This window comes from Vicugna pacos, chromosome 36 (genome assembly GCF_048564905.1).
Source record: "Vicugna pacos chromosome 36, VicPac4, whole genome shotgun sequence".
In the NCBI taxonomy this organism is placed as follows: domain Eukaryota; kingdom Metazoa; phylum Chordata; class Mammalia; order Artiodactyla; family Camelidae; genus Vicugna; species Vicugna pacos.
In genome coordinates, this window is record NC_133022.1 from 3,864,352 (window position 1) to 3,873,960 (window position 9,609).

The following is a 9,609-nucleotide window of genomic DNA, read 5'->3' on the forward strand; positions in this document are numbered from 1 at the left end:
TTAAATTGCTCTACAATGTTCTATATACATTTCACATATTTTGCTTGGCTATATAGCCAAATAAATCAGGACACGAGATAAACTTTAAGGCAGATCCTGACAGGTAATCCTCAGGAATCACTGGCTAAGAAGAGACAGAAACTTCCAAAGATTCCCCACCAGAAGCAGCAAACAGTTTTAACCTGCGACGTAACCTCAGGCAAAACATGTCAGAATCTGAAACAGTTGTTGCTCCTACTAAAGAATTCTCAGTTGACTCACTGTGGTTTGTCCTTTGCTAGAGGAAGCTGTGCTTTCCCTGATTTTATTTTCCATTAATGTTACTTGAAAGTGTCTACCCCTCCCCCCACCCTCCCACAACAGTCAATCAATCAATCAAAACACCGTGATGGTTAGAATTAGGAGATACGCAAGAGCGAGTGTTCAGAGCAGATCCATAATGAGGAGCAGCTAGAGATTAATGTTGTTATGAGCGATGTGACCATAATCATCCTGCTATTGTACTGATTACCTAGTGTGAATTAAATTTATGCTGATTGGTTTCTTTTTCCACAATTTTCCCAACAAGAGGTAATAAGGCAACTACTCTTATTATTTCCATTCTATAGCCAAGGAAGTTGGGAAAGCAAATTGCCCAGGGTCATGTTGCTAGAATGTATTACTCAGCAAACCTGTGTCTGAATTCAGGTTTGAATTGTCTTAAGCACCATAGAACAGAGCCTTACCCACTCTCTGTAATTATATACATTTATGTTTAAGTTAATGTATACAATTCTCATGCCAGCATTAGGCTCAGACTTTTCCAAATATCTTTTCAAAGATTCAGATTTAAAAATCATCCGTCCAGGTATAGTTATTAGTATGACATCCATATGGAATACTCTGTGTTCTGATCAAAACGTTGATACCTGGAATTAGCACAAATTGTCCTTGTTACAGGAATATATGTTAAGGAAAGTATTCCTTATGCACATGCTGCTCTCGTAGTATTTATTATGATCACTTAAAGTCCCTCTTCATCACCAAAGAAACCCTACCAATATAAGCATATGAACTCAACCACCAAAGACATCTGTTCTACTGAAGCAAAGCAAAATGACTTTTGAGGTGAGAATACCTTGAACATCTTCAGTTCTTTTTTTTGCTGGTTCTTTCAAGCTGATACGAATTGTCCTTTGTAATCTGTGGCCTCTGAAAATAATTGGTTTTCTTAAAATCGTTGTGATGGCATGGTTAGCGCGACATCAGCTATGAGAGCCAGCTAGCCTGCTGCTCTTGTACATAGAATGCTACCCCTAGGCTTTTAGTCATCATTTTCTCCTAAAGATTTTTCTCTCCTATTGAGTAAGAAGAGTGGATTCTTACTATTTACTTTGTCCTTAAGAAAGAAATGCCCCAAATGATTGCCTATAAATATGATTTTATTTGATTGCTTATCTCTGAGCCTTTATGTGGAATCTGTGAATGGCTGTCTGATAAACTAGGTCTTCTCTTCCTTTGTGACTTTCCTACACTGCAGCCCAAGATCATTAAAAAGATTTTTCTTTTAGGCAGAAGATTTGTTTGCGATTTTTTTTTGGGGTCTTGTATTTACCTAAAAATTCAGATGCAAAATTATTCATTGTTTTCTTTTACTATGAAAACAATGTAATTTTTTTCCTGCTTAACTTTTTTCAAAACTCAGCTGAATTTCATCTTGTGACTTGAAGAAATAGATGTCCCTCTTTTTCCATTATTACACAGAATATTTTTCATTATTTTGGAGAACAAGCAAATACAAAAGGGATGTGAATATCAGTGGAAGAGAAAAAATTCAAAGCAATTATTTTCACTGGTTGAAATTAACCCTACCAAAGCTACTCTCTTTCTGGAGCCCTGGTTCTCAAGTATCTGCTTCTTTCTTCATTTTTGCTCCACTCTCCTCTGAGGAAAGAGTTTCACTACTTAGTCATCTCTATATCCTAAAGTGTGGGCCTCAAGAATCCACAGGGCCTTTCAGTTCACTTTCTACCTACTATGCATAGTTAGTCTTGATAGAAATTCTTGAGAAACATAATATCGGTTGCTGACTAGTCAAGTCATTTCCTTCTATTAGATGAATTGTTCACTACTGGTCGTTAGTCATGGCCAGGATTATGAGGTCATAAGTTCTTCTGAATAGTCCATTTGGGACTTGGTGGCACCCAGGCTTATTTATATTATATGATCATTAAGAACTGTGACTGGCTAAAGAGATAGAGTACTTGTCTTTGAGAAGATTACCTTTTTGACAGTCTTTAAATACATCTTTCATTTCAAATAGTTAGCTATCTGTATAAAGGAAACACATTTCAAATATCTTCATGGTCTTATCTGACCTCACCATACCTTTAAGGTGTCTTGACTCATTCATATTCAGGACCTTTCTGCTTCATTAAAAACAGTTGCCGAGGACACTTCTTACCTTTCTCCTAACTCTACTCCTGTTCCGTGTTTCCCATCTGCCTGGCACTTGGCCGTAACACTCTTCTCTCATAGACACCACTTGTGCAAGTAGTTGCTGTTCGTTTCCTTAGTTGGACCAGAAGCTCTGTTCCTCTGGCTCTTCCTTCTTCTTGCTGCCTTGGATAGAGTGCTTTGTTTTAACTTAGATTCTAAGACCCAAAACTTCACTGTTTAGTCATTTTGTGACTATCTTGACTTCTTTCAAGTTTCTAAACCTTGTTTAGATAATTCACGTGAGTGTTATTTTCAAATTATTTCTGTGATTCCCCAGTTTCTTTCTAAGGAGAGCTAATGAGCACTCTTAATGTTAGAGGCAGTAGATTGCTATAACTTCATTGGCTATGTCTAAGAAGTAGAAGAGAGAATATTTTCATATTTGTTTTCTGGCATATATGAATGAAAATCAAATCAGCATTTATTTAGGTAGAAAACACATGAGACTATTTGGATGAAAAATCTAGAACAGAAAAATCTTCTGGTTGGAGAGACATTTTAAGTAGAAGAGTATCTTTGGGGGCTAAAGAGATGAGTTAATTCTTAGCAATTTTACACATTCTAACTTTTGACATTTGACCTGGGCAACCTATGAGGCTGATAATGAATCTCTAGGAAAATCAGTCATTTCAAAGTTTTCTTGCTGGCTTCTTAATAGATTCCCCATTGCTCTTTTCATCCAAGGAAGACTTAATAATATATCTGAGAGTCTTAACAGAAGTATCAAAGCACTGAATGTTCTTCAGTTCCAGTCCTAGATTAGAACCCGACACAAGATACTGTTTTCCCAGTTCATTGGAATATTAAGATTTTTGAGGTTTGATTGCCTAGGAGCTGGTTTATTTGGACTAGTAAGATATGAGAAAGACTTTTTAACACAAAGAGGTAAACCAGTGGTAAGCTCGCTTCCCTTTACATATCACCTGTTACCTCACTGTGAATTATGGCCTTGTACAACTTCTAGAATTACGATTTTAAAGTTTATAAAATCGCTGAAAGCTAATTTCTTTAGGTCATGTTTGTCCTGAGACTGAAGGTGTAGAGAAGTACATGCCTGTAGGGAATGAAATTCTCTAAACTTCTGCTCGCTGATAATTGATCTTAACTCTATAGATCAAGAACACCAGAGTGGGACGGCAGCACAGGACACTGCACGGCTTCAGACATAACCCATCCTGGATGTTCAGATAGCTGCTATTTCAGTTAGAAATTTGTTCAATGTACACAATTAAATGTGGTTTACATTATTATGTTTACCTACATAATGTTTTTCATATGAGTAAACTCAGAAGTCAGAACAAAAATTCTTTACCTATCCATGTATCCTGGCATTTATTTTAAAAATATTATCATTGCAGCTAATGTGCATTCATGAATATATGTTGGAGAGTAATGCAGACAGTTTGTAAGCCCCTGCAAAGCTCTCATCCTAGCAGTCTTGGGAAGAGATGACCAAGATCATATGAAACTTGGAGTAAGCCTTACTTGCTGCAACCTGATGGAATATTTTATTTTTATTCATTTTCTTCTTCCTCTATTGTTATGCACTGGCACCCTAGTGCTATCTAGAAGTGAATTAAATGGCTCAGAAGCTGTGATTCTGCAGCTACCAAGATGTTAGAATGGACACTACTATCTAGAGGTGTTTGCATATATAATGTACTCATGTCCATTTTAACCTAAGAAGTTTGCAGGAAGCTTTTTTTAACACCATCAAGCATTTACTATTTCTGCCTGTATGCCTTCTGAATCGCTGAATAATTGGTTTTTTAAAGTAGAATTATAAATAAAGGCAATATGACAGAGGAGAAATAACATGTTTCAAGTAAAAGGCATGAAAATTCATATTTAAGCAGCTGGAACAGGTAAGGCAGCTCCTCATTCCTTGTATACCAGTTTCCTTTGTGTGCTTAATGGCCCAGGCCAATGTGAGGAATCTACATCAAAGGACTTTTAAATATTACTCCATCTTATAAACACTTTTCAGAATTGGTTGGAAGGTAAAAGTGAATTGTATTTGCATGGGGCAGAATTTTAAACTTTTTCTATTATTTTCATAAAAATCTGTTTGTTCTCAACCACAGTATCTCTAATAGTATAAAAAAAAGTAGGAAATCACCAGAGTACTTTTATCATTGAGTCTATTCTAAATCAGGCTATAATTCTGTATCGACCCCACAGTGCTCTGAAATTGAGTAGTTTCCCTCCCTGAAGCCAGCACAGAATTAACCTTTCTTCCTTCCTCCTTTGATCTTCTTTGTCTCTCCCTTCCTTCCTTTCCTCCTCTCCTTACCCCTCTTTTCCTCTCTCCCTACTCCTACTCTTTTTCTTTTTATTCACCTCTCACTTCAACCTTTTTGATTTCAAACATTTATTAAGCTCTTGTGTGGCAAGCAATAAACACATTACCAGAGACAGAAAACCTAAGAAGTAATTACTGACTTTGAATTATATATAATCTAGAAAAATGATTTCACACTTTTTTTTGACTGGGCTCACAGCAAGAAATACATTTCCTTGCAATCCAGTACACACAGACACACATGTATTAGTTACTAGGGCTGCTGTTAACAGAGTATCAAGAACTGAGTGGCTTATAACAACAGATATCTATTGTCTCCCAATTCTGGAGGCTGCAAGTCTGAAGTCAAGGTGTGGGCAGCAGTCCACGCTCCCTCTGACACCTGTAGAAGACAATCCTTCCTTGCCTCTTTCTGGCTTCTGGTGGTTTGCTAGCAATCCTTGGCACTCCTTGGCTTGCAGCTCCAGCATTTCAATCTCTGGTAGGGATCTCACATGGCATTCTCCACTGATGTGCCTTCTTTCTTTGAGCCTCTTCTCTTCTTATAAAGGACACTAGACATATTGGATTGGGTCTTACCCTACTCTGGCATAGCCACATTTTAACTTAACTAATTACACCTGCAATAACCCTATTTCCAAATAAGGTCACATCCTGAGGTACTTGGAGAGTATTTTGGGGGGGACACAATTCAACCCATAATAACACATACACAATGAAACAGTAGTTTTATGAATCAATATTCAGTTTTTTACTGTGTAATTTTTTTGTTCTATCTTATTATGAAAAAGTTTGATTTTTGACCCACTAAATTTATTAGCAACACACTAATAGATACAAGCCCTTGCTGGAAAAAGATTGTTCTAGAAAGGGAGATAAACATACTTAAAATTGTTGTATTACAGGTGCTAATAGAAGAATGTATAGCATGAATATTCTAGTATGGGGATAAATTTGTTTATGAAAGTAATGGAAAGCTACATAAAGAAGTAACCCCTACTGAGTCTTAAGGGATAAACAGGAGTCACCAGTGGTGGGCACTTTGAGGAAGAGAAGAAAGAAGAAAAAAGTAGCTGTATAGGATGACTGACCCTTGGAGGATGAATAGGAGTTCATGAAACAGTGAGACCAGTTTCTAAAAGTTCTTCTATACAATGCTAAGGCATTTAGCTTTTATTCCATAATAATGCAGGATTTCAGACAGAAATAAAAGTGGTGAAATTTATGGGTGAGAATTATTTGAATTTATATCCCAAAGTGACCTTGAGTCACTTTGTTTTTGCTTTGGTTCGCTGATATATAATTGGGAATAACAATGCCACCTGCTTCATTGAGTTGTTGTAGGAATAAATGAGTTACTATATAAAAAGAATTGCATCTGGCTCATAGTAAGCCACAATAAGGGTTAGTTACTATTATTATGATACAATTGAAAGCTTTTAAGCAAGGGAATGAAACAAGGTGAGCAAATGCTACTGTACAGTTTGAAAATCATTGCAGATAAATCCATGGAAGATGGAAGCCACTGGGTGAAAAAACACAATAGGTGCTACACAACAGTTCCAAATATTTGGCTTCACTCTCCCCACTTCCAGGTTAACTGGAATAATTGATTATTAGGTGTTCTTTAGGTATAGGTCAATAAAATATATTTCACTTTAGACAGTTCTATTGACAGGAGTAATTTCTTTGTCATTTTCATAGTTTAAGTGCCAAAGTGAGGGCACTGTCTTTGTATCTTACATTTTTTTCAAAGAAAGGTGTTGGGGACCCATACATACACTTGGAGTCACAAACAAACAAAAATTTTATTTAAAAAAATAAGGCAAATTTCAAGTGAACAAAATTAATTACTACAATTTTTATGTCACTTTGTTTTGTGTATTAAACTGAGTGTAATATAATAAAACACTGCAGAATATTTAGCTAGGTCTTTGATCAAAGTCAAATAAAAATAAAACGTTTTACCACCAATTGGGATTAATGTTGGAATTAGATTTGGAGGTTTATTGTAATTTGACTTTTTCTTTTGTTTAAACCACCTTCATTTTATCTCCAGTCCCCCATGGCTGTCAAGTTATAAGGACAGAAAAATCTAGGCTCACATTAGTAGTTGTTACAGCAGCTGCACTGTGTGTGGCAAATATATCTGGGCAGAAACCTGTGTCTTAGTTCCATCCCAGAGCAGCTGCCTTCAAACTGAGCCAAAATCCGAGCCAGCCAAAGAACCACAGCGATGAGTGGATATCAGAAAGAAGGAAAGAAGAAGCCAGCCTGGGAACTTGGGGTCAGCAAACAAGGAGTGATGAAGTCCTTCCAAGCCGGCGAGGAGAGCTGCCCCCGCGGTCACTGGGTCACTGCATCCGCTCAAGTGCGCTGCGGCCACTGCGCGCGGCCGCCGCTGCTGAACCCAGATCCTAATGCGAAGCGATACCCACCGCACACTGATGCGCCCCTGTGAACATGCCCACAGTCCTGCTCCACGGCGTTGGAGGGAGTTCCCTTTCTCCTTTGTCCTCTGGAGGCTGCAGGGCCTGGTGATGCTCTGGCTCCACAGCAGAGATTCCGCAAATGATTGTGTCTTGCTTTTGCTTAATGGTGTCCCTGTGGATCCTAGTAGTGAAGGTCACTTGAAAATTTTTCCCTGGCTCAAGCTCTGAAAGAATTTCCCTTTCAGGGCTTGAAAACTAAAGTCAGAGAACTCACCCAGCAAGACGACGATTTTGTAGACTTCTCCCTTGGTAGAGACAAAAGGACTAGTGATTGTAAACAGACCTTGGTAAGGGCCTTCTTTACTCCAGCAAGGTGGGGAAACAGACTTTGATTTTATAAAATACCACTGCTTAATAAGACAATTTCTGTACACAAGGACAACTCTTAGCTGGCTAACTCTCATGGTGGACAGACCAGCTTAGGAGGAATGTTACAATCTCCTTTACAATTTTCAAAGTCAATTATAATTTTCAAAAGTTTTGTAAATTCAGCTTTCATCCTTCTAACTATCTATGTACTCTTAAAAGACAGCACACTATTGCCCACAGCAATTCTGTGCAATATTACCTGCACGCCATTAGTCATAGATACTGGTGGATACATTTTCTGATTTATATACAATAAACAGGGGAAGACAAAAAGATTTCAGGCTCTTGCATTTTAAAAAGAACTCTTTTGTTTCATTCTATCGTAAAAAAATATGTATCAATTACTGAAAATTTAGAAAATATTAAAAAGCAAAAAAAAAAAAACATAAATAATAGCCACCATAACCCTACTGCCCTGAGATAACCAAAATGTAATTTGTATATTCCTTGGGGGCAGGAACTGCACATTAATTGTAAGTCCACCACAAGGCTCAGCTCAGAGTCTTGCACAGATGAGGGCCTTGGTTTCAACCCTGACTGAGCATCTCTGGAACTAAAAATAAGTACATAAACAGAATGAGTAGCCTGGGCTCTAGCTCAGGCCTATACATATTTTTTTCAGTGGTGGCCTAGGTAGCAGCATTGCAAGGAAATTTCATGGAGAATTCTGCCAAGGTTGAAAAATAGTGGATTCAGTACTCAAAAAAAAAAAAAGCTTTTAAATTGAATTAGAGATTTTTGTTGCAATCAAATAAAAGGGGGTACTCAAACAATTCATAATGATCTTTTCCCCCATCTGCTGAATTTGCTTACATTCCTTGAAGCCTCACTCCAGCAGAAATTATCATGCATGTTTGAAAAGTAGTTTCCTGTCCTGAGAGCTTTTCCTCAGTCTTCTCGAACAAGGCATGGCCTATGATTGTACCTAATGACTCCATTTCTAGCTTTTTAAGGTTGGTTATTCTATGAACTACTTACTCCAGCACCTAAGAGCAAGCTTCAAATATTACAAACTTTGAGTAATTGGCTGCACCACATTCCAAGCACTTGGAACCTGTCTTTCGGCTTCTCAGGCTTTAGTTTCTATTAAATTCTCGCTGCCTTGGCCAGTGGAACCACGTGCTAGGATGACAGTCTGGCTTTTGCCTGCAGGGGACCTTAAAACTTGGAGACTAGGTCATAAATACAATTTAATTAAAGTACCCTGAGTTGTTCTCTTCACTTCAGAGACCCTCTGTTTTTTGTTGTCTTTTCCAAGATTCTGTATTTGGGTCTATAGTGCCAATACTGATTGAGCACTCATAATGTCCCGGATCTGTTTGAGGTTCTAGGGATTTAAGAATAAATTGAACCTGAAAACCCTGCTCCTGTGGCTCTTACAACCTAGTGAGAGATAATTGAAAACAAATGTGTCAGGTGGTGATTAGTGCCATCACTAATAAGGGAAAATTGAATAACTTAAGGAGATACAGTTGTAAAACTGACCGTTTTATACAGAGTGGTCAGAGAAAGGTCTCCTGAGGAATAGTGAGCAAGTGGCTATTTTATGTAGAATGGTCAGAGAAAATTGCTTTCTGACCACAGAATCTAAGGCTGAAGGGAGCAAGTCATGTCTGTGTATCTGGGGCAAAGAGTGTTTCAGGTTGAAGAAATAGCATGATAAAAGATTTTTGGAGAGCATGTGTAGATAAGGAAAAAAGCGGGACTGCGTTGTCTGGGCATAGCAATGAAAATACAGTGGTAAGAGATGAGGTCAGAGAGATATTGCAGGAGCATGGGTGAGGACATGTAGAGATGTACAAGAAAAGGAAAGGACTTTGCATTAATTCTGAGCTGATATGCGAAGCCATAGGAGGGTTTTGGGAACATTAATGACATTTCTGACATATTTTAAAAGGAACACACTGACCACTGGGAGAGAATAAGAGTAGAGGCTATTGCAAATATCTAGATGAGGGTCATGTAGCT